The sequence below is a fragment of the Micropterus salmoides genome, unplaced genomic scaffold, assembly GCF_014851395.1.
Source record: "Micropterus salmoides isolate LMB-PRFRI ecotype aquatic unplaced genomic scaffold, ASM1485139v1 Ms_hic_scaffold_1, whole genome shotgun sequence".
In the NCBI taxonomy this organism is placed as follows: Eukaryota; Metazoa; Chordata; class Actinopteri; order Centrarchiformes; family Centrarchidae; genus Micropterus; species Micropterus salmoides.
The window spans coordinates 12,514,258-12,538,954 of record NW_024040040.1 but is presented as its reverse complement, the minus strand read 5'-3'; the positions used below and the strand labels follow the sequence as shown (position 1 = coordinate 12,538,954).

The window sequence follows — 24,697 nt, the reverse complement described above, 5'->3', positions numbered from 1 at the left end:
TATTCGAAATCTACACAGTTGATTTATCACCTCAAAACTTCTCAGAAGTGGATTTAGTGATGAAATTACATACAAAAACTGTAAAATATAAAACTTTCTGTTGCTGGCCTCTGTCTGGCGCGTGCAATGATGATGCAGTGAATAGTGACGATTCTCTCTGACCAGTCATTTAGCAGATGCTTTTGTCCAAAGTTACTTATGTCAGAAGAAAGTGAAAAAGCTAAAGATCGCTGTCAGTAGAGTAAGGATGTCAATAGGAAGGTTTGATCATTGAGGCAGGTAGTCTAGCGAGTGGCAGTAGTCAATGAGGGTGATTAGTATTTAGACCAAGAGCTGTACTGATTCCCTGGTGAGGAAGGACCAGATTCTGCAGATGTTGTGAAAGCAATTCTGTAGATTGGACCTCTGCAGTGATGTTAGCAGTGCAGCACAGTTGATGGTCTAGTACTACGACAAGTAAACCCAAGTGAGGGCAGTCTTTCCCAGGCACGAGGAGGAGTCTTGTCAAGGTTAACTTTCAGGTGATGCGCAGTCATCCAAGTGCTGATGATGGTCAGACATTTTGAGATGCGTGTTGCAATCAGGGTGTTATCTGAGGTGGGGAAAGAGAGGAATTGTTGAGTGTCCTCCACATAATAGTGATAGGAGAAGCTGTGTGATTACAGAGCCTAGAGATCTAGTATATAGGGAGAACATGAGTGGTCTTAGTACTGAGCCTTGGGGGACATGTGTGTCAAGAGAGCAGGGTTTGGACTAAGAGCCATTCCATCTGACCTAATAGGTGCGATTCTTCAGGTAGGATGTGACCCAGGATAGTGCAGAGTCTGCGATTCCAGGTTCAGCAAGAGTGTGAGATCTGGTGGTTCACGGTGTTGAATGCAGCAGACAGGTCAAGGGGAAAGAGAACAGATGAGAGAGACGAGGTTCTGGCAGTACTGAGGGACTCTATCACCGCGAGCAGGGCTGTCTCAGTGGAGTGTGTGTGGAGTTTTGAAGCCTGACTGATGAGGGTCAACAATTTTTTTTGTGAGAAATAGTAGGACAGTTTGTAAGAGGTGGTGCATTCCAGGGTTTTAGAAAGGATTTAAAGAAGAGATACTGGGCTGTAGTTTCGGATGTCAGCAGTGTCAAGGGTAGGTTTCTTAAGGATATTCAGTTTAAATCTAAAGACTAAGAAAACCAGCAAATATTCACATGAAAACCAGTGAATCTTAGGTATTTTTGCTTGAAAATGACTGAACTGACGGAAAGGGGTAGTGATGGAGCAGTGGATAAGACACTTGCCTTTGGTGTGAGAGACTTACGTTCGAATCCACTGTGAGACACCAATGTGTCCCTGAGCACCAATGTGTCCCTGAGCAAGACAATAACCCCTAGTTGATCCCCTAGAGGCGTGCAACCTCTGAAATAAATAGTAACTGTAAGTCACTTTGGCTAAAAGCGTCAGCTAAATGAATAAAAGTCACTTTGGCTAAAAGCGTCAGCTAAATGAATAAAAGTCACTTTGGCTAAAAGCGTCAGCTAAATGAATAAATGGAAATGGAAACGATTCATCAGTGATCTAAATAGTTGCTTATTTTCTGAATCGATGAATCGACTTGTCGTTTCAGCTCGAAATCAATTATCTGAGTTAGTGGCATGGCTAATCAGTATTCGGGTGATTATGGCAGGATTAAACAGCTCAGGATGATTTAAAAAAATGGTTAAGCTTTAAATCATAAATCTTGAATGGCAACCTATTATAGGGCTTAAAAGGAGAATATGTAAGATCTGTTTTGAACATTTGAGCCAATATGTCAATTGACTGTAACTCGAGAGCGTGGGTGATGGCTAATGCCATTTTTAGTTATTGAGGGACCTGTATGCTTTTTTTTCATTTTGAATATATTTTCCTTTTTGGCCTTGAGACAGTGTTACAGTCCTCTTTCCCAGCCAGCCTGTGCATGAGGACACACTATGGGTATGTGGGTGTCCAGACGGCATATGATGACGTCTGCAGACTTTCTGTTGATGCTCTACATTTCATGAGGAAGCTGTAAAAATCTAGTAATCCAGCAAAGTAAGTATGGAGTGCACACTTTGACTTTGCCAAACTGTAAAAATAACTATAGTTTGCATTGGAAAATGTCTCTAAACACTTGAGGACAGTAATCTATTTGTGGAGGCTTTAAAAGGTAAGAAATTCATTTAGACAGACACAGTTATTGATTGTAAATATATTAAACCTTTCTTCAGGAAACCTTAAACCACCACTTTATTACAAAAAGCAGTAGGTAAAAGCATGGGAGTTATGTCCTGACAGTGCATCGCAATCAAATAGGTGTGGACTTTCAGCCAGGCTGCTCATTGCCGTCTCATAAAACACTTAGTTGAACTTGGTACAAGAATGGAGTTTATATATATATATATATATATACACACACACACACACACACACACACACACACACACATATATATATATAGATAATATGATAAAGAAGCAGTTCCAAAGAAAAATGCATTTGTGTTAATGAAGGATTATGCCCCTTCAAGCTGGTTTTGACAAAAAATACAGGCTTTTGTCATTCCTGCCAAGGCAGATAAATATTTCAGATTTTAGGTTACCAGACTAGAGACACAGGGATGGAAGAAGACAGAGAGCTAGAGCCAGGTAGCAAGAGCGAGAGAAATGTGTAACAGCACCTCACGTTTGCCGGTGCGTAAACGTTTAATCCCCCCTTGAGGCAGCTGTGCATTTATTCCACTTGTAGTGACGCGTGCTAATGGAATAACTTTAGAGATAACATATAGCAGTCTGGATTGATTGCTCGGCTTCTGTCTTGGAAGGAATTTGTTTTGCAGTATTGCAGATTACATTTGCATGATATTACAAGGATTTTAAGAGTGATACACACAGGCAGCCTTTTTAGTCAACATAAGCAAGACTCATCGCACGCAACGGTGATGAAATTGTCAAGAGGAACAAGTCATTCCTAATATAATGGTTTATTTAGTATTTATCCTATTAAAATACCAGGCTGAGATGGCTTCAAAGTTATGTCAACCAATGTCAACCAATGGGCAAGATAGTAATCTATCTTGCCCATGTAGTTCTCTGTTAAAGAATGAGCATCTGCAGACACATAATAATGTTAGTGTGAGACCAAAGTCATTAGGTAACTCCAGAGATGTTCACTGAAAAACCATAAGAGTCAACCTCATGGTGGCACTAGATGAAAAGTCAGTGGATCACAAATGTCAGTAGGATTCATCCTCTGGGGAATATTAATGTCTGTTCAAAATTTGCATTGATTGTATAGTTAGTGCGATAAATCAGTCTGGACCCAAGTTGCTGACCAACCAGCATTGCTATACATAGAGCCAACTGAACCAAACAATTTGAATCAGCAATCTAATTCTTAATTTCTACCTTTAACATACAAGATTCAGGCCAGTGTGTACTTAACTCAATGGTTTCTGTGGCCACCAACACGCACACACACACACACACACACACACACACACGAATAAAACACAAGAACCAATGCTGTCTGTTTCATTTGAACAACTAAACTGTTCGACCCAGTAGATTGATTTAGCTTCAGCAGACGAGCTATTAACTCATTTATGAACAAATCAGGAATCATAACATTAGTTCAGACTGGAAAGTCATGTATGCCACATCAGGAGATTGTCAGTTGATCCAAAGAGACACAAATCACATTTAACGCTTTAAACAAGGTAGTTTATTTAACCTGATTCTGTCGGATTTGTCCACGGCAAGTGAATATTGCAGATCTCACTGTCATATGGCTCATGTGTGTCATTTCTGAAGGGCCTGTTCTGAATTAGCACTGAATATTTTCAGTGCTAATTCAGACTCATACAGCATGAGCTGCATCAGCAACTTAATAACAACAATAGTTTTTACCTGCTGATCAATTTTCTTAACCATAGCTGAGTTGTACGCTGTGTGTACTGTTGTAATATGCGGACTGGATGTCACATAACGACAACAGAGAAATAAATTAGCTAATCCTGACGTACCAGCCAGTGCCAGGGCTCTTGCCAACAGTCAAATAATGATTGTCTTTGTCTTGAATTCTTGTTTTGTGTTTAGTGTTTGGCAAACTGTTGCAACTTCTGTACACTGTATTCATTCATATGAAGGATTTATTTGAATATCCAATGCCTTTTTGTTCATTTACAGCTGAAATGACTAAAGGTTCAGTCTGAAGAAGATCATTGAAAAGAGCTTGTAAACTATTTGCAATTGATTTTTTTAATCAGCTCAGCCTCTACTGGATTGAAAAATGGGCCGTTGTGGTGGCTGACACTGAGGAGTAAAAAGCTAGACACAGAGCAACACAAAGGAAGTATTGATCAAATGATTGATTATCCTCCTTTCCTGTTGTTTGTTTCATTTTTGACTCTGTCCCTCTCTCTCTCTCTCTCTCTCTCTCTCTGTTTGTTTCTCGCCACTGACCAAATAGAAAATGTGACCCTTGTCAGCATGCAGCTACCTGTTTAGACAAGCGCCAAATCCCCAATTTTGCCTCCAATTGTTCTCCTCTGTGCAGACATTTGACCTTTCAGAAACACCAAACCCTTCTTTTTCCTCCTCCTCCTCCTCCTCCTCCACCTCTTTTACTCCATAATTCTGAGAGCAAACATTTTGTGACACACTGTCCTCTCAGCTAAACAGGTGAGGCTGCTAATGTGTGACTGTGGCAGTAGGTGTGTTTGTTTTACTCCCGTGACACTCCCAGTACAAACAGCTCTGGCAGAAAAAGTCAGCCATATGGCAAACTGAAGGGAGGTTTTGCAGAATGGATGAATTAATAAATGTATATTGATCTTTTTTTATCCTTATCCATAAGTTTGTTTTGTCCATCCTTGGTGCTCTAGTGTAATGAACAGTTGTGCTCCTGCATGCATGCGTGTGTGTGTGTGTGTGTGTGTGTGTGTGTGTGTGTGTGTGTGTGTGTGTGGGCAGAGAGCATCAACCATCCATGCGGCTTCTTAGACAAAGTGCTTTTATTTACATTGATCACAAGTTTTGCAGTTAACTAGGAATGCACACAGACGCTAAATTTATTTGTAAATTTGGGGTTTAATTACAAAAGCCTGTCAGTCCTGTTTTAAAGAACAAATCTCTCTTCAGAAGTTCTTCAGGTCAGTTGTCTTATGACTGCTTTGCTCAGGGCTTGTTAACCTCTTACCACGCATGTCAAGTGTTGTGACACACGTTCCTCTACATCCGTTAACCTCTCACTTAAAGGGATTCCTGCTCCGATATTGCATACAGCACCGTTCCAGCATGGCAGGGAAAGAGAAACTAAGTCGAAAACTGCCTCTTCACGTTCCACAGCCGTCACTTCTGGCTCGTCATGACAAACCGTCCGTCCCTCGTATTTCATGCTAGACCCTGTCAGGGAAAGGCACTTGTTTTATTATCAACAGCGAAAGAGAAGCCCGCCCTCCCCAAGACTTGTCTTTTTATGGAGATGGTCGAAGGCTGAGGAGAAAGCAGAGCGGAGGAAAGGCAGAAGAGAAGGTTCTGGCAAGATCTGATCTACTGTTTGCTGGGGAGATGTGCTACCAGAGGCAGGAGTCTTTGTCTGGGCCTGAGCAAAATATGTGCTCTAGATGTTTTAAGGAGTTTTATTTACAGCTGAAGCTCTTGCCCTGGTTTCTTCATTTTCTTCTGGGGAAAGTTTAGGGGGTTGTTCAGTAGGTTCAAGAAAAGGTTAGGCATGTTTCCTGGCTATGTGAAAGCAATGATGTCAAGCACCATCAAAAGTAGTAAGTAGTGTAAAGTGCAGAATTATTACATCATAGTTTGGGAATTTTAAAGGACCATAACAGCATCTTCTCACTGATTTGCCTGTGCTGCAAAACGGCGTAGTGAACTGGAATCAAGACAGATCTGGTCAAGGCTACCATCCTGGGCATTAAGAGACACTGATGTTTGCACTCAACCTGCACGGCCACACATGGATGCACACATACGCCTTAGTCAAGCACACAAAGCAGAACTAGATGCTCAAATAATAAGATTGTGCTGTCCAGTGGAGAAATCCCTGCTCATATTTCAATACCTCAGACAGCTGTTGCTCTAACCTTAGCAACACAGTTATGTCAAAATTAGCCAAAGTTGTTAAATATCAGTAGAATATCCAAGGAAGGTGAAAATCAAGGGCAACTGGACTTGATTGAAGATACTTGGTCCCTCATTCAAGAGGCTTCTTCAGTTCTGACTGACTGGTAGGGAGAAACCTTTGCCCCTTCGTTTTTCCCTACCAGTCAGTCAGAACTATGATCTGGACGACTGAGGACCCTCACAGACTCACCTTATTGCAGTCTTAAGAGGAATAAGAATGCTTGCAGACTTGAGGCTCCAGTGAGATTTATAGGAAATGACCCATCCCATTTACTAGGGGTTAGACATTTCCAGGAACGTTTTTCAAAAGTCAAAAATGTCAGGCCGGCATCAAGCATGAAGTCATCTGTTTTACTGCCTCATGTGTTTTTGTAAGAGAATGCTCATGTACCAATCTGTGCCACATAGTGTATGACCTTACAGTAGAAGAATTCATGAGATAGACATACAGTAGACAGGAAGATCATCCAATTGTCATTCACATGATAGAGGTCCTATCCCTACTTACATCATATCTGGGCTATCTGCTGTTCCACTAGCTTCAGTCATTCAATGCAATTCCAGGTTGCTTTCATTGGTCTTTATAAAAAAAAAGTAAAACCTCTTCCAAGGGTTTCATTCCATATTCTGAGATGAAGCCTTTGAAAAACTACAGCTTCCATGAAGTTTTTCCAGTGCAGCAGTGCGTGTAATTTGTCATCGTTTCTCCATTATTCATGACATCCATTACCCTCTCTTCTAATTTCACCTTTCCAACTTTTCAGCTGTAATCTTTGATGTCTTCACATATAAACAATAGTGACTTTTCCTTTTGGAAAATAAGTTAAAATTGTTTCGTTTTGTCTGAATAAAGCCAGCATATTTTGTTTACAACATGGCTCCACTTCCCACTTCTGGATGTACTGTATCACTTCAACACAGTGTTTCAAGGTTCTCAAGGCAGTTCAAGTTATTAGTGTGACCAAGTAGATTTAAGGTGAAAAGTAATATGTTGTTTTAAATAAACTGCCTCATTGTCAGTCAGTGTCCTGATAGAGTGTGTTGCTGTCAGAGATAATGTGATGTGTACGTGACCTGCCCGAAGGTGTTTGCTCCATTGATCATTTGAAAGCATGGGCAGCAGACAGATGGAATGATAAAATCCATGCTAGACAGATAGAGACAGATGATTTGACAGACAGGAAGCTATAAGTCAAATTTCCAGTAAGGTGACATCTCAGGAAGCCTCGATGAAAGAAATATTCCAGACAAGGAATAACACAGATGATGCCAGGAATAACACCTATTTTTTGTGACAGGAATAACACACATATTTTGGGGCATTGTGTACAAGCTTACACACAGTTTATACTTGTAGCGGGTGTGTGCATTCATGTGTCTGGTATGCACATATTTGTACTCAGGACAAAACTATTTAACCCCTTAACGCCAATTGTCGCGAATTTGCATCACACCTTCCTTTCAGACTGCAGCTGGGATAGCGTATGTATTCCCCCAATGTCTGTTTGTGCATATTCGATATGTACCTGGGAATATTTTGCAAGCATCATACCTGAATTTATATCTTTTCTATGTTTTATAGACAAATTAACAATTTTCCATTTAATTTAACATTAGCTTGAAAGAAAATGAAAACAGAAATAAGTTTTTTTATTTTTTTATTGTAAATAAAATCAGGCGTCAAGGGGTTAATGTGTATGTCCACGCAACTGACGCAACGTGAGTATGTGTGTAGAAGAAGTGTGACCCAGGAGTTCAATGGGCCTTTGACTAAGACTGGATTAGCCGCTCTCAAGGCTGCCACTGGAATGTGAGGATCAACAAGTCTGTTGTTACAGTGCACGCGCAAACACATACACACGCCCATTTCATCATGGCACACGCACTATTTACTTTGTAGTTATTTCAAATAATATTCCTCTACTGCACTTCAACCTGTTATTATCTCACTGTATTTATTATGTAAAACAATAAGCTTGAAAAAGTTATCAATTCACATTTATTTGCTTTTGCCACACATCTATTCAAAGAGGGATGTGGCATTGGATTTTGCTTCTTGCGCCACAAAAATATAAATAAAAAAACAGAAATAGGCAAAAAAATTATAAAAGAAGAATGAACAAAAAAGCTAAATTCTGTTAACAGCATGTGCGCTGGTGGATAATTGAAAATAACTTCTGCATGGCAGCATGTCACCACTCATTGCGTTAACATTGTTATCTTATAATAAAAAAAGTATTTTTATAGTAATTTTTGCACATTGGCCAGGAATGGATGTCATTGAAATTGTTCACCATGGTTGTTAACCCCCCCCCCCAATGGTGAAAATAGTGCACCGTGTTTGTTTATTCATAAACAATGTTAACAGAAACCACCATGGTAGCAATTGCTAATTCCACTCCAGTGCAGTTTGGACTATATAAATCATTCTGGGGAGGGATTTATTTAGAAAGTCTAATAAGATTCAGTCTCCCTCCCCACCCCAAAAAATGTTGATACAGTCCCTTATTGTTCTCACTTTGTGGGATAATTCTAGGCATTTAATTTCACTCACTGTCAAAGTGTCAGCAAAGGACTGTGGAGAAAATTGTACATGATTTTGTAAGTTTTGTCGTTATCATGTTTCAGGGCTGGATCATACTTAAACTTGGTACATGCTTTGTTGATCTAATTTCCCAACACTCACCACTAATCAAACCTACACTTGACAGACCCAGTGAGAAACAAACTTTGTTTGAGTTTTGATTAGTTTCACAGAGCAGTGCTGGTAGGAAGGCGATAAGTAGTTTACCATGTTAATTAAACACCCCATTAGCACTTACCAGTCTCTGTTTAAAGTCTCTGTTTAAATAACTAGGTGTGTTCCACACCTAGTTATTTATAGCATTTTTTACTGGCACACATTCACACACACACACACACACACACACACACACACACACACAGACACACACATACATGTTTCGGGTCAGTTGAAGGTTGGTTGATGTGTTCGGCAGGGCAGCGGCACTGGAGTGCTGTGTTCAGTCTTTCCGCTAGGAAATCAATAATAGACCAGCTGACCCAACTATGACCTGCGTTACATGTGCACAAATGCATGCACTCATATACACATGCAGTGTCACATCCACTGTCCAGAGAGAACAAAGCATTGCTGGGCAGTGAGGGGTGTGGCGTGGGTCTTCAGGAAGTTACACTCGCCTAAAACTTCCTGGCCTCAAACAAGGCTGATGGGATTTAGACTTTTGAAGTGTTTTCTCTTTTATGCAGTGGTTCATTGTTTTTGAACGGTGAACATCACATTGTTATTGACCAAATTCAGCTGTCATTGTATTGTCTTATTTGGTTCAATTGTATGTAAGGCTCATGTTTTTCAGTTTTTACTCATTTTCACCTTTTGTATCCCAGTGCACCAAAAAGTTTTTGTGTACCTGGCTGTGAGAAGCTGCTGACCACCAGATTTTCCCAACATACATGGATGACTTGTGATGAGAATGGCCTGTAAATGTGTTGTGGTTATTAAAAGTGTAGGTTGAAGATGTTAATTAAGTCCCTACAAGTACTACTAAGTTAAGAGGTCACATTGCAAAGTGCAGTTCTTTTTTGTATTAAAGGTCGCAATCCCTGATCATTTAAGTTTAAGGTTTTGCCTTTATTGCAAATGCTCATATTAGTCAAATTTGTCCAATAGAAAACTTTTTTGTTGTAGCCTATCACTAGTTCATTCTGTGGATAATTTACACACATTACACACTGTAGACAATATGCTGGTTATAAACATTACATAAATGCCCGATTCTCTGCTTTAATAAGTTTATTTTTGTGACGTGTTTCCTTTATTTGATATGAATTTTCCAGTGGCGATTGAATAAAAACATCGAGAAACAAAGAGGTGGAAGATATGTGAAAAAGTATTTGGCCAAATGCAAGCACCATGATGTGAATTTATATAGTATACAGCATGAATATAGTGCTCTCTAGTTGTTCAGCCATCTGCAAAGTTAGTCCAGACTCCACCTCCTCCTGCAGGAAGAGCCCTGCGGTATAAAAAGGGGCCCTTAAGTTGTTTGGGGTTAAAAGAATAAAGTGGAACACATTGATCATATCGTCATGTGAAAATAACAGCAACAACTAAGAGGGGCAGCTTTCCCGAAAGGTCAAGTTTGATCAGACACCGTGAAGGAATCACATTGTCAAACTCACAAGACATAACTATTTTTACATTTACCACTTTCATGGTGGCTGTAGCACCTATGAGAAGCTTTCTACATTCTGAAACCATGCACAAAATATTTCTCTCCTTTCATTCTTTTGCTAGGCGGTTGATATTTTCCAAGTACAATTACACAATTGCTTATTTTGTTTTTGCACCAAGCAGCTCATGCTTCTTTAGTCTATGAAGAATATGTGCAAGATTTACTCTGCACATACATGCTGTGTAGCATACGTGTGTAATCTTAAACACATGCGACTGCGTGAGTGGCTCGTGCGCATTTAAGGTTGCGTGCGTAAACGCTGCCATGTGTCTTATAAAGTGACCACAGCTCTGCCATAACTCTGTCATCTTCATCATCAACATCATCCGGATTCTGAGGAGCAGAGCAGCAGGTTATAATCCCCCGCTATTTAACTACCTCACAGGATTAACTGGGAGGAATGATCCAGCACCCACATGGAAAATAAAGACTCTTACGGAGACTTTACTCTGATCCCGCTGTGTTAAATGGATATGGTGGAAGAAGCACATAGAGGGAACACCAAGGGAATGTGCTGTTTTTTTGTCAGCTCATGTTCTCACCTCTGCTGTGAAAAATAAACTAACTATTCCCTAATAGGATCAACATATAATCTTGCACACGCTTACATCCATGAAAAATAACAACTAAGGTGTTAAGTAAAGGCCCTTACACTCTAATCTGTTGTAATACTACAATTCAAGAATCCATCCATCCATCCATCCAAACTCCAATTCAATAATGTGCTTCTGAAATGGTTCAGCCAGAAGTCAGACTTACCTCAAGTGACAGTTGTAACCCTACTTCCTGAAAAGGTACAGACACATCCTATATGTAAAGTTTATTTGCATGGTCATTATCAGTGCAATCTTAGTCAAGGCCAAGCCCATGGTTGCAAAACCTCCCTTTAACTGAAACATCCACAGCCAGACTGTGTGAAATCAAGTTTGTCGTGAAATTCGACAAGCAGAGAAAAATTTCAAGCTCTTAAGGGTACAGAACGTGTTCAGAAAATGGCAGCTGTTACCAAAACGACAGATTAATGACTCAGAAATGAGTTGCTTAGAATTAAAATGAATTGCCAGCTTTGCTTTGGGACATCTAAGACCTTTGGAAACATTCTATCTTTGGTTGTTTGGTTCACATTTCTTTTCCGCTTCCTCCCCTCTTTCCAGCATCAAAGCTGTCATGTGTCTGTCTGGACAGCAGGAAGTACTAAAACAAAGTGTTCTAGGTCTCTGGTATGTTTTTTGCGTGACTGTCCATGTACATTTTTTGCTTCTTACTGAAATATTTCAACGTTTGATTGTCAAAAAATAGGCGGTGTGTGTTATTGGTATGAGGAGGAAACCTGAGAAACCCTGACAGCAAGTATCAAGCGCAAGTATCCTGGTGTGTTGGATTTTGCTTTTCATGGTTATGGGGAATAGGAGAAGGTTAAGTCACGGCCGCATAATTCACATTCCCACTTTACATCTGAGGCCCGATGCGTTACGGCTTTTTGGTACAGATGCCTGTTCTAATCTCTGAATCTATCTATTTAACATTCCAGAATTGATGGAGTGGCACAATATTTTTCTGGGAGTGGTTTCGCTGATGCCTGTGCAAATGTGTGTGTTTGTGTGTGTGTGTGTGTGTGTGAGATCCCGTTCTCACGGTTCCGACACAGTAGAGGCTCTGACTACAAATGGTTCGATGGGAAAGTAATGCCCATGGGGGTACTTACAAAACCACTTAAACTGATTGACAGATAAAGTGCACACATAGACACACTACGTACTGGATATGTATTGAATGTCCATTTGTGTTAATGGAGGCACATTGAATTAAACAATTCTGTCCCATAACTGTATACTTATTTATATCCAGTGCTTCCATCCAAGCACTGAATACTGATTGTTCAGAATCTCTCAGTCTCCACTGCTGCCATCAGGCCACAATCAGATCAAGTGGAGCAGGCAATGCATTTTTCCACTTACTTATGGTAAAGCGCACATGATCTCCACACCACCTTCTAATCTGTACACACACACACACACACACACACACCAATCACACTAACACCAATCACTAAAGGTGCTCTATTCTCTACAGGATTAGTAATGATTAACCAACTTCATTAGCCCAGCTGGCTAGTCTGGTGAGAGAGAAGAGGAGAATTTACTGACTTATATACAGTTGAACAGAGCTTGTGTGTGTGTGTGTGTGTGTGTGTCCGTGTCCAACACAAAATAGGGAGATGAAATGTACGCATTAGCTGAGGAGAAAGGACAATGGGTTATAGATATGGATAAGGATGCAGAAGTGGGGGACACAAGTCACGGGTTCTATTTCCTTCATTTGTATACATTTGTATCAATCTAGCAAAGAGCTCATGATGGACTTCTCGTCATGGTATTCTGTTTTCTACAACAATGGTTGTGTAACCCCATCTAAAACAATATTTAATTTAACAGCTAGAAACCTGACACTTAATGACAGATATTGTAACACTAAAAAGTGTTAGTTGAATTGAAAATCTTTGATTGTCAGGCTGCATACAGCCCCAGCAATCTTCACCACAGCAGTCTGTTGATCATGGAGTCAGTAAGAAGACCTTTTTTTCAAAGTGGGGAACCCCCTTACTCAAATTACAACCTTGGATATGGAGAAAGGTGCAGAAGAGAGAAAGAGCAGGATGTAAAGACAACAACAAGCTTTGCAAGTAAATCAATAATTTGCAAGGCAAAGTAGGTATGAGGACAAATTACTAGCATGTTACCACCCATGCTCTACTCTACCTCACCCTTGTTTTCCTTGATAGGGAAGTTAACCTCAATGTGAACAGAGGAATCAGCCTCTTTGTGTTACATCCCTTTGGAAGTTGATAGGATGAGATATGTCACTTGGCTATACGGCGTATAGCGTCATTTAAGACTTTCTTCACTGAGCAATGACTAGCTCATATGAAACAGAAGCTGAATCTTTATGGATCTTCACACTGGAGCTGTGATGTTGCACTTCCCACAATTCACACGTATACAGTATAGCATCACAGCGTAGACAGAAGGGACAAAACAGAGACAACAGGCCAAACAGTATGATAAATATGTCATTATTACTGTTGAAACGCTATGACAACTTTAAAAAATGTTATGACAACTTTAAAAAACTTAAACTTAAATTAAAGCTGCAAGCAGCGTTGGGCGGGCCCTCGCACTTATAAGCGCGTCCGCGTGTGAGCCGGCCGAGTTGCATATTCTGGAGCTCTGCCGGTGCGGCTGTGAATTTGCTACGCGGTTATGACGCCGCATGAAGGTGTTATATGTCACTTCCTGTGTCCCCTATGTGGAGCTACATAGCACTTGCCGCTATGAATATAAATCGGTGTTGGCGTGTAGATGTCTGCGGGGTGGGAGAGTTATCAAGCACGTAAAGTTTGTTTCAGATGTGAGCATGTACACTGAACAATAATGTACCCAAACAATAAAATAAATTCCTTTTATATTTCCCTGCCTTGTTGTTTATGTGTACATACAGAGGAAGAATGTGAGAACAGCACACATTTCATCGTTACTGTGTGCTGTACCGCAGTTCTGTGTCCATGCATGCAGCAAACTGAAAGCACCGTCTGTCGGAGCGTCTACGTGAAAAGAGAAGGAAGACATTGCTGGTAGTATTGTCTTCAGAGTTGTTAAACACCTCAGCGCACTGAAGGAAGCCATCTGACTGTGTGAGGGGCAAGATCGTTGATGTCTGCAGGCAGAGTAGGAGCTCTCCTGTCTGACTGGTCCACCAATAGCAGAGAAGATGACCCCTTGAGACACAGCCCCTCCTCATTTGCATAATGAGGCAGAAATGCATACAAAAATTTAAAAAAGACAGGCAGAAATAAATACCATGGGTGAAAATAAATAAGGTAAATAAATACAAAGGAAGAATAAAACAGACAAAAATATTAAAACACACATAAATAAATACATTAAAAAAATTTGTAATAAATAAAGTTGAATAAACAAATAAGGTAATTATAACAAAGGTGAATAGTAAAGGCACTAATTAAAATATATACATTTATGTCTCCTTGTATAATTTAATTACTACCTACATTTATTTATTTACTTTTTTTTTTGTGTATTTAATTGGATGCTATTATTTATTGAGCATTTATTTATTTCTGTATTTATTTCTGGCTGTGTCAGGATCGGTCCTCCATAACGGGGTGGGAGAGTTATCAAGCACGTAAAGTTTGGTTCAGATGTGAGCATGTACACTGAAGTTACAACAACTTCCTGTGTCATGGTGAAGACTTGATCTCTGACGCCACGCCACGGACACACCCATTGACGAAAACTCGCAAATAGCACAACTTTCATCTTCAATGCCTTTAGAAGGCACAGCACAAATTTGAAGTCGGTCGGACTAAATCCCTAGGAGGAGTTCGTTAAAGTACGAAGTGTGTAAATCATCCAAAATTTGACGTAAAATTCAAAATGGCCTACTTCCTGTTGATTTTAGGGCATCGCTCCAAGAGGCTTTTTTGTGCGTCTGGACAAGATACACGTACCACAGAAAATTCGTGCACGTAGGTAAAACGTGCGGCGGGGGCTGCTTCGTTAAAAGTCACTTCCTGTTGCCAGCAGGTGGCGCTATGACTGTCTGTGAATGTCAGCATGTACATGTGTTCAGGGCGGGACTCTCATCCTACATGTACAGTTTGGTCCAGATGTGAGCATGTACACTGAAGTTACGACAACTTCCGTGTCATGGCGAAGAGTTGATCTTTGACGCCACGCCACGGACACGCCCATTGACGAAAACTTGCAAATAGCACAACTTTTCATCTTCAATGCCTTTAGAAGGCACAGCACAAATTTGAGGTCGGTCGGACTAAATCCCTAGGAGGAGTTCGTTAAAGTACGAAGTGTGTAAATCATCCAAAATTTGACGTAAAATTCAAAATGGCCGACTTCCTGTTGGGTTTAGGCTATGGCTCCAAGAGACTTTTTTGTGCGTCTGGACAAGATACACGTACCACAGAAAATTCGTGCACGTAGGTAAAACGTGCGGCGGGGGCTGCTTCGTTAAAATTCACTTCCTGTTGCCAGCAGGTGGCGCTATGACTGTGGGTGAATGTCAGCATGTACATGTGTTCAGGGCGGGACTCTCATCCTACATGTACAGTTTGGTCCAGATGTGAGCATGTACACTGAAGTTACGACAACTTCCGTGTCATGGCGAAGAGCTGATCTTTGACGCCACGCCACGGACACGCCCATTGACGAAAACTTGCAAATAGCACAACTTTTCATCTTCAATGCCTTTAGAAGGCACAGCACAAATTTGAGGTCGGTCGGACTAAATCCCTAGGAGGAGTTCGTTAAAGTACGAAGTGTGTAAATCATCCAAAATTTGACGTAAAATTCAAAATGGCCGACTTCCTGTTGGGTTTAGGCTATGGCTCCAAGAGACTTTTTTGTGCGTCTGGACAAGCTACACGTACCACAGAAAATTCGTGCACGTAGGTGAAACGTGCGGCGGGGGCTGCTTCGTTAAAGGTCACTTTCTGTTGCCAGCAGGTGGCGCTATGACTGTGGGTGAATGTCGGCATGTACATGTGTTCAGGGCGGGACTCTCATCCTACATGTACAGTTTGGTCCGGATGTGAGCATGTACACTGAAGTTACAACAACTTCCTGTTTCATTGCGAATCATCGACGCCACGGACACGCCCATTGACGAAAACGCGCAAATAGCACAACTTTTCATCGTCAATGCCTTTAGAAGGCACAGCAGAAATTTGAGGTCGATCCGACTAAATCCCTAGGAGGAGTTCGTTAAAGTACGAAGTATGTAAATCATCCAAAAATGGCCATAAAATTCAAAATGGCCGACTTCCTGTTGACTTTAGGCTATGGGTTCTTGAGGCTTTTTTGTGCGTCTTGATACGATACATGTCCCCAGAAAATTTCGTACATGTAGGTTGAACGTGAACGAGGGGCTAATCATTTCCAATTTTCTAGGTGGCGCTAGCGAGTCATTTTGCCACGCCCATGTGCGAAACTTGTAGAATACGAAATTTTTCACCGGTTCTGACATGTTTGCAAATTTTGGTGAGTTTTCGAGTATGTTTAGGCCATGTCATTTGGGCCTACTTTGCAGAAAAAAAAAAAAAAAAAAAAAAAAAAAAAAAAATAATCCGAGCAATTTCAATAGGGACCTCGCACGGTCGTGCTCGGGCCCTAAAAATTATTGTTCCAGAATTGGGGAAAAGGTTAGTAGCCAATGTTAGTATCCAGACTTTAAATGTACACACACAAACACACATTCCGAATACTTGAGGTTGTCAGGCATATAGTTGAGTGTTGCAAACAGGAGTATAAGTCTAATATAAAACCAGTCTGCCACTCACAACTGAAGCAGACATTCCCTTACAGATTTTTGGATCTATTCAATGGTTAGACTGCCGTTCACACGTCACTTTGAGCCAATACCACACACACACATACAACCACACACACAAACTGACAAATTACCTCAACTTCTCCTTACACTATCAACTGTGGTGTTGATACAATACCTGATTTTCTTTGCTTTTGCCGCTTATGTAATCATTATGCAAGATCCTAAGTCTTCAAGGTCAGGCCTCATTATTGCTGCAGGCCCTTCATATTAATCTACCTTTAAAATGTTTGATGTTCGCCCGAGGCTTTAGATGTGCTTGCCAATGATTGGGGGGAATATGTGCACACACTCCAAGTTGCTCATTCTTCATCTGAGCCAGGAAGGCCTCATTAAATGCAAAGGCAGACGAAAAACAATTTGCAGTGAAAGCTGATACACCTACATATTAGTGTTTTCATGATAATTTTCAAGTCATGTATTTTATCAGTGTGGTGGTCTCCCCACAGCCAGAAAAAATATTTATATATTAACAATATATTTTAAAACGTCTGGTTTAACTGCATCAAGTAAACATTTGCACACATGTACACACGGTAGCTACGCTTTAATCTTGAGAAGCTGCTGCAGAGCTGCAGTCTCTATTCATTCAACTTACACTGGCTCAGTCTCTTCAGCGAGTATCCTCTTCCGCCACCACACACACGCTACACCTACACATGCGCACTGACGACCCAGGGTTAGGGTTCCAATTTTGGATTTATTTTTACGCGCTTTTAAAAACATTCATTGAAAGTTCTTTTTACATGTTTATTTACAGCATTAAATGTTGAAATGTATATTGTAATAGGCTGTATATTAACTTATTGGGAGAAAACTGGATGTAAAATCAGACGTTGAGCACCCCGATATTGCCAAAATGGCATGAGCCTTGTTTCGCTGCGAAGCTTCGACTGTGAGACTGACAGTCGAATCAGGCTCCGCCCATCGAAGCATCAAATCTTTGACTATTGGGGGTCAGCCCTAATATATAGTATAATTTACATTGATAAACAATTTTAAAAACAGCAAATCTTCACATTTAGAAGCTGGAAGCAAGAAATGTTTGCCGTACTTGACTTAATCTACTATCAAAAAAGAAAGACAAATTATTTCAGCACTAATATTTATGTTATAGCTGCATGTAGACAAACAGTTATGTCTAAATCATAGCAGCTGCCCATATCTTTGCATTAGCATGGATGGTATGATAATTGCCCTTACAACCAAAACAATCTCTTTTCTTCACATAATACTCCATCTGCATGTCCTCCCATACTGGAGGTTGATACCGTTGAATTACTTTCGCATTGGGTTACATAACTTGTGTGTGGATAACAGGAATACATTCTGTGGTTATTTTCCCTTCAGGCAGCATCAGAGGAAACCTAAAACAGGTGGAGATTAGCCTGTTAATTGTTAGTGTTGTGACAGATACAGGTACAAACATGTGCGCACACATCCACACAGCAACAACACTGGCTTACAAGTAAGGGTGGTCAGATTTTCACAAGCAGATGTGAACCTTGAGGAGGTTCCAGGTCAGCGAAAGCAATCCATTACATGCATGCATGAAGCCAACATGTAAAAGACAGAAAAGAAGTGATCAAGAATACTTGAACATTCCTCTGGATCAGTGTTGTGGCACAGAAACTCTGTTCAAGGGTCATTTAAAGCCAGCTGCACACACAAAAAGGGAAAGAAAACAAACTCAAAGTACAAGGTGAAGGATTTTAAATGTTCCTTTAGTGTCTGGTACCTCTGTGGAATATCACTATACATGTCATTCTTGGTTGTAGTTTGTAGTAGAAAGGATGATACACTAAAGTGGCTACATGTGTTTTGCTCCCACTGGCAGATCTCTGGTTGTATTGTCAATGTATTGTTGTAGTTTTACTGGAAATATATAGAGGTAACATGTTGCATCGATTGAAATGAACCACACGTCTTAATAAGTCAATAAAACGTTGCAAGCACTGCACTGACTTGTCACACATTCAAGTCCTCTTGGTAATCAAGACTAGAACTGTACAGCCATGCTAGCAGCTCTGAGAGGCTGTAGGCAAAGTGGTGTTTTCAGCTAAATGCTGACATGCTCACAATGACAATGCTAATGTGCTGATGTTTGGCAAGGATAATGTTTACCATGTTGGCCATCTTAGTTTAGCATGTTAGCATGCTAACACTTGCTAATTAGAACTAAACACAAAGTACATCTGAGGCTGCCAGTGAATGTCATTACTTTTTGCATTGTATTTGGTCATAAACCAAAGTAGTGGAGAATGTAAAGTTTTGAGCTGATAATGGCGCTCGATTAAAAGTTAAGGAATTTGTAGTGTTGGAACATCAATGCATGTTCAGAATTTAACGGCAATCCATCCTATAATTGTTGTGACATTTCACTCCACAATGTCAGCGTCACAGTAGAGGGAAAGTCATAAGATCACCAAAGTCATTAGGGCTGAACCTCTGGGTCATGGCAATCCATATAGAAGTTGCTGAGATACAAAATAGACCCAGTAATGAAAATGTGTCATTGATGATAAATCAGTCTTCATAGTACTTACAGTCAAGCCACATTAAAGAAAATTTCTTCATCAATGTCACAATAAAATTATCTTTCCGCTATCATTTACATTGCTTCAGTCATTAGCTGCTGACTACATTTTTTGAACCACTGCATCCATGGTGTTTAATGTCACCTTACAGTATGTATCATCTAATCACAGGTAGCAGAGTGGTACCAGGTATTGGCAGACATGTTGAGTTTGAGTACTGGAAGAGAAAACTCACTTTACCACAGCAATGAATTGCGCTATTGAATAAGCTGTTACAGTATATCAGAATAAAATAACAAGGCTCACCGCAAAACACATTGAAAAGCTTTAATTCACTGCCTTCAGCCTTGGCATTTGTCATACATTTGTGTAAGGTAAAAACTCATTGGAGTTTTGCAGGATTTTGCCCTGTTATAGCTCAAGCCAGTTGATTTAAGGCTTTACAACAGATTTTTTTTTTATGAAAAGAGGATTTGCTTCATTATCTCTATTTACTGTTGGACAGGTTTTTAATATTGGTGTTTTCAACAGCACTCGAAGGCAGCGTGAGATAGTATTTCTTTGAGGAGTTGGGATTGTATTCTCTTGCTCTCTCTCCCTCCCATTGACAGCCACACACAGTCACATGCGTATAACCAGACGGAGACCAGTAATAATGCAGTTTTGTCAATGCATTGCCATGTCGCTCCAGGCCAATAATGGTCACGTGGATGTCTATATGGACTATAATAAGTCACTCAATAAGTCATCCAGGACAATACTGATCCAGAGAGGACAGTCACATCAGGTGGACAGACATGCTGTACAACTCTTATGGTGATTATTATCAGAGTTGTTTTGTTAGTACTAAAATGCAAGGATGTCATTACTGTTTCCAGATCAGCTTGACGCACAAGCAAGCAATGTTATTCACCTTGAATTGGGTATAATTAACACTGTGCATCAAACAATCAAGTGCGCCACAGCCTGTGTGTGTTCCTGCTCAGTTACCATAGTAATATTTCTCTCACTTCCTGGCCCCTTCAGATTTTGTGTGTATGCATTGCCATGGAAACTGACATATTCTTTTGCCCGTGGTTTTTTTTTTTACGCCATTTGTCCCTTTGTCTGAAATGGAACAGAAACCACATGCTGCAGTGCACTGTGTGTCAAAATGGCAATAGTCATCTAACTGCACAGTGCCAGTCCAGTCAGCAAAATCATTCATCTTTCCAGTATAACATCTTTCAGATGTGAAAACAGAGCAACAGCAACAATGACAACAGAAGTGCTGAATCTGGTGCTAAATAGAAGCTTTGCAAGGCTTTAAATACAGACCACTCACACTATTTAACATGCAATAAGCAGTATGTAAACATTTAATAAATGTGTTATAACACTACATAATGTAGTTGTAGGATGATATAAGTATTAATGTATTTGTCAGCATTTATACTTCTCCTGTGGGCACCAATAATTGGAGTATAACAGTCCTTAGAGGCAAGTTATGCCACCCGGCAGCCATCTTGGCAACGCCTCAGGGCAGTTATTTCCTCTTAAAACGTCTCTGAGTATAATCAGGTGATAAATGACAATATGTTAATACGACACAGTTGTAATATAATATAAAATATGTTATAACTTTATACGGTATAATTGTTGACAAACTCTATACATCAATAAACACTTAAACATTTCCTAATATCTGCTTTATATTACATTAAACTGTGTTATGAACCATTTATTTAACATTTAATGCTTGCTTTATAAATGCTTTATAAGGGGTAAAGTTTTACCCATGCACCAAGCTGTACACTGTAAAGCTGTAAACTGTACACTTAAAATCACTCTTTGACTTTTACCCCGCGTGTCAAAATGTTTTCTTACCTTTCTTTCTCGTAAAGCATCTTCATGATTTATACTGATTTATTTCTGTTTATGCAAAATTTGATTAGGTGTAGCAAACTGGCAGAACATACCATTTGTTAAACTGATCTGATTAGATGTACACAGCCATTCCAGCAAACATCATCTGTGTGTGTGTGTGTGTGGGGGGGGGGGGAGCGGGTCAATAGTTGTAATAAATACAAAGCAAAACAGATGATGGCAGTTGTTTAAAGGCTTAGCAACCACCTATATTTTGGAGACAAACATTAGGAGTGAAGGGATTGTGACAGTAGCTGTGTGGCAGATTTGTCTCTATACAGGCTATTCAAACTGTGTTACATCTCAGTAAACATTTACGTCATACCGAGAGCCACGATAATACATTATTTGGTATTTGGTATTCATGTTACGCTTGCACTGTGGCTTGACATTTGTGAGGTGAGCAGTCTATATAAGCAGTGAGTGAATGAGTGGATGGATATGCGGTCCAGTAACATGTGATTCCATTAACCAATCTCCTAAATGTATACTGCAATTGGTTATTGTAATACCATCTGTGCTTGTTTTGTAGCTCATTAACGGCCATACAGCCAAACTAATTAACATTTACTTTGGTATATTAGAGGCTGACTATGATTGTCTCGAGTGAGAAAATGAGCACTTGATTAGATGACTGTTACTGAATATGTCAGTGAATGGGAATGTTCTAACTGGCGAGGGTGAACGAACACACAAAACTCTACTTTTAAAGATTTAATCGTGAACTCAAAATGACCGTTCACCACGGCAATCAGCTTCTGTGTTTGTGTCTCCTGCTGTTAAGGCCAGGCTTGGATGTCTGACTAGGTAAACTTGGCCGTGGACTCGAAAGGCTTGAAGGCCAGCAGTGTTCTTTTTCTTCACTAAGTGGAGTGCTAGTGTCGAAAAGGAGTTTATTTAAAGCTAAAATCTGTAACTATCCACACATTCTGCATCATGTTTGAATCCCCCCATTTGTAGTTCTTTCACCCATGTGAATGTTTCTAAAACAATATTCATCCTCATCTTTGAGTAATTCTTGTGTCTCTCACTTTTGACAGAGGCTTCTTTTGTTTTTCTGGTCACTGAAGACACTGAAAACATATCCTCTGTACTTATTCACTCAGTGAATGTGGGAGTTTTAGCAACCTGTGGGAAAGTTTTATTCATTCTACAACTAAAAAAACACATGTGGGGGATGTTTTTAAGGCTATTTTATTATTTTTAAACTCAAGACACTTAATGCTGACCAAAAGAAAGAGTCTATATTTGCCTACGAGATTGTTATTCCTAATGACATAAATTAGAGGTTAAGAGCTTATTCTAAAATGAACATTATGTAAAGAAATATATCAGTGATAACACAGTGGTTGCAGATGTGGTGTGTCTTTTTGACCCCCTCAAAAATATGTAGATAACAAATCGTACACGACAGCTAACACCAACAACAAGAATCTACTTTGTCAAAAGTTAAACTGCCCCGGTTGGCCTTTGGAATGTTTCGGTTTGTAAATTTGAATGGTCACACAGGCTTTCAAGCTCATTGTTGCCAGAGTCCAGCAGTGATACCAGGATTTAGTCTTTGCTCTTCTTTCAGCATTCCACAGGGAGTTTCATAGGTTGACACTTAAGAACTCAAGCTCATCCATCCCATTAAAAAATCCTGCTGGGCAGAACCAGCTCGACCGAAGAGAGGCCTCTTATTCTACTTTTCTAACTGTTTGTCTTTTCTTTTGCAGTGAGTGAGTGTGTGTGTGTGTGTGTGTGTGTGTGTGTGTGTGTGTGTGTGTGTGTGTGTGTGTGTGTACTTGTGGGTGCGTACCGGCATGTGAATGTGTGTGCGCCTGCTCAAACTGTGTGTGAGGTCAAGCGGAACAGAAAAGGGTTTCCTCAGCCAGCGATAAGGAATGGCATACAGAGGCGCGCGCACACACACACACACACACACATATAACAGCTGTGTTGGACAAAATGCTCTGTTAAATCAGAGCTACTTCTTGTCGCTGAACTTGTGACAGGCTCATTCACACACACATGCACACACACACTTAGGTGGTTCTCCAGGTTGCCTGTGTTCATGTCTTGCTTTGCACCCATGGCTGTGTGATGGCTCTGTTGCTTGCTTGGGGTCAAATAACACGCGAGGTGACAGCAGGAGAAGCAAAGTGAAGTTATTGACATAAAGTCTTTAGTGTATTGTCTCTTTGTTTCTTTGTCAATTTTTCTAGAAGACTTGAAGCGTAAACAACATTTAAGGGGCAACGTGATGAAATTGTATTTTTTTTAAGATAATAAACTGTGATGTAAACTGGTTCAAAAATCAAGCAATATAAACACAGACACATTAGAGTACACTTGTAAGCCCTTGGTCTGGATAAGGCATTAGATAAATTGCAGCAATACCCCCCTCCCCAACCTCTCTGTCTTCCTGACGTCTTCTCTCAGTAGACACAGAGGAACGCATGACCAGAGATTCAGATGACTCAAATTTTCATCAAAGCCAAAGCGGTCTCTCGGTTTCCACCAATTCATTACAATTCACCTCAATTAAATTCCACCTTGATCACAGATAAAGCCACATCTGCTAAATTAACCTGTCAGTGGCTGAAAAATGAGTGTGACGACTGCTTTCTATATGCCCCGTAGTAGCCACATGTCCTCCTCCACGTATGCTATGCGTTCTTAATGCTGGTTTATGTGTGTGGGGTGCATATTGCAAATCCATCAGTGCAAGGCCTTTTCATGTCCTCTCTTGCTCCTAAGAAAAAAGCAAGGCTACTTCCAGCTTATACATTTAGTTTGGCTTGTGTTCTAACATTGCAATAGTTGGTTGTACTACATTTCATCTATTCCCAAGCTCATCATCCTTGATAATCACATGGAAAAAGGCTTTTTCAATACTATTACTATTATTAGAATGCAAAGCCAAGGGTTCACTCAGTTTCACATGCAATAAGTCCAAGGAAGGCCAATGTAATTGTTTAAATGATTTCTACCCTGAAGAAGACCCTTTGAGGTTGAAACACTTTTTAATTCTTTTTGTGTGACTTTTAAAAATACCTTTTATCCTTACTTAGCCTATTGATGTTTTAATTTCTTTACAGAATCATAGATTTAAATGTACTTAAATCAATCTCAACAATAGATCAAAATATAATAAAAAAATATTTATATATTTAATTAAATATTTCCTATGGTAGTTACTGGAGACCAAACAGAGCTAAAAAGAGAGTGACATTGATATTGAATTTTCATTTGCTAGGTGGCCAGAGACACGACTTCAAATGAATGCTAATGTTGCTCCGTGTCGGCGAAATGCGTAAATAAGTAACCATTAGCCAAAAACTGTTTGATTTATTGATTGCCACCTGGCTATAAAGACAATTTCAACAAATATAAAAAAAAATTCTTCTGAAATAAATTGCTTACTCCAGCTTTAAAAAAGCTGAATGTGTT

The 24,697-nt window shown here is 40.0% G+C and overlaps 1 protein-coding gene across 3 annotated transcripts in view; it reads left to right on the top strand.

Annotated features, from left to right (window-relative positions):
- LOC119902231 (rho GTPase-activating protein 6-like) overlaps positions 1 to 24,697 on the top strand; it is a 78,811-nt gene that overhangs the window by 35,228 nt on the left and 18,886 nt on the right. The window lies entirely within an intron of this gene.